Genomic DNA, 1,240 nt, shown 5'->3' with positions numbered 1-1,240 from the left:
GGAACTTTGGTCAACGATTTGTTTGGTCTTGAGTTTTTAAAAATAATCTGAACAGAATTATGTTTTAATGGACATAGATCTACAGGGCTTTAAACTAAAAGAAAAATTCGACGATAAATATTGCGCTGAGGAAAATAAAATGTTGGTTCTTTGATACATGTAGCAGAATCCTGAATTGGTCGCTTTTAGGCACAACTGGCTATCCCGACAAAATGCTGTTTTGAGAAAATCGAGGGTAAAGTTTTTGGACCCCTGCTCAATTTCATTAAAATACAAGGGGAGTTTTTTTCTATAAAACCAAACAATAAATATACACACCAATGAAACCAAACTTCTCCTATAGGTAGGGCAATGCCCACTTTTGGTGTAGGCCAGGATTTCTGGAAACCCCCAAAATCTGGGTTAGCCCGCTTGTCCTTAAAAGCGACCATTAACCATCATGCCACACAAAGTAATGATTAATAAAGTATTGTATAATTTAATTTCTATGTGTATTCTACATGTGTTTTTACAATTCCTGTATAGCCACAGAAAAAAAATTCCCATTGGGACTATAAAGTATCATCTTATCTTATCCTGCCTCTTAATTTACTCCATCTAATTTATCTTATCTTATATCTCTTATCTTATCTTACCTAATCTCTCATCTTATCTAATCTATCTTACCTTTTCTGATCTGATTTCAACCTATCTTGTATAATCTAATCTCATCTTATCTGGTCTTATCTTATCTAATCTCATCTAATCTATTCTCAATTCATCTTCTCTGATAGTATCTCTTATCTTATCTAATCTATTCTTATTTCATCTTATTTTTTATCATCTCATCCAATCTTACCTCATCTAATCTAATTGTATCCAATATAGGCCTACTATATATATACATAATACATGTATTACATTTCGTCATATCTAATTCTAATCTTTTCTTGTCCCTAAAATATATGCAGTTGCGAGTGCCGTAAAACCTCTACTAAATAAAATAATAATAATCTTTTCTCATCTAATCTTATCTCATTCCATCTACAGTATCTAATCCTATCCTATCTTGTCTGATCAAATCGTATTTCTCCTCCTGTCGGACTTTGTCCCCCAGTATGCAACAAATGGATCCTCAACTTCGGCAACACTTTCGCTCGCCGCTGTGGCCTCTCAGAGCGAGACACCCACAAGGACGTAGAGTCAGACATGCGCAGTGGCTACAAGTAGGCCTACAAGACAAGGCGGAAGTGACTAGTGT

Source organism: Aplysia californica, unplaced genomic scaffold, assembly GCF_000002075.1.
Source record: "Aplysia californica isolate F4 #8 unplaced genomic scaffold, AplCal3.0 scaffold01590, whole genome shotgun sequence".
NCBI lineage: Eukaryota > Metazoa > Mollusca > Gastropoda > Aplysiida > Aplysiidae > Aplysia > Aplysia californica.
This window is presented reverse-complemented; position numbering follows the sequence as displayed.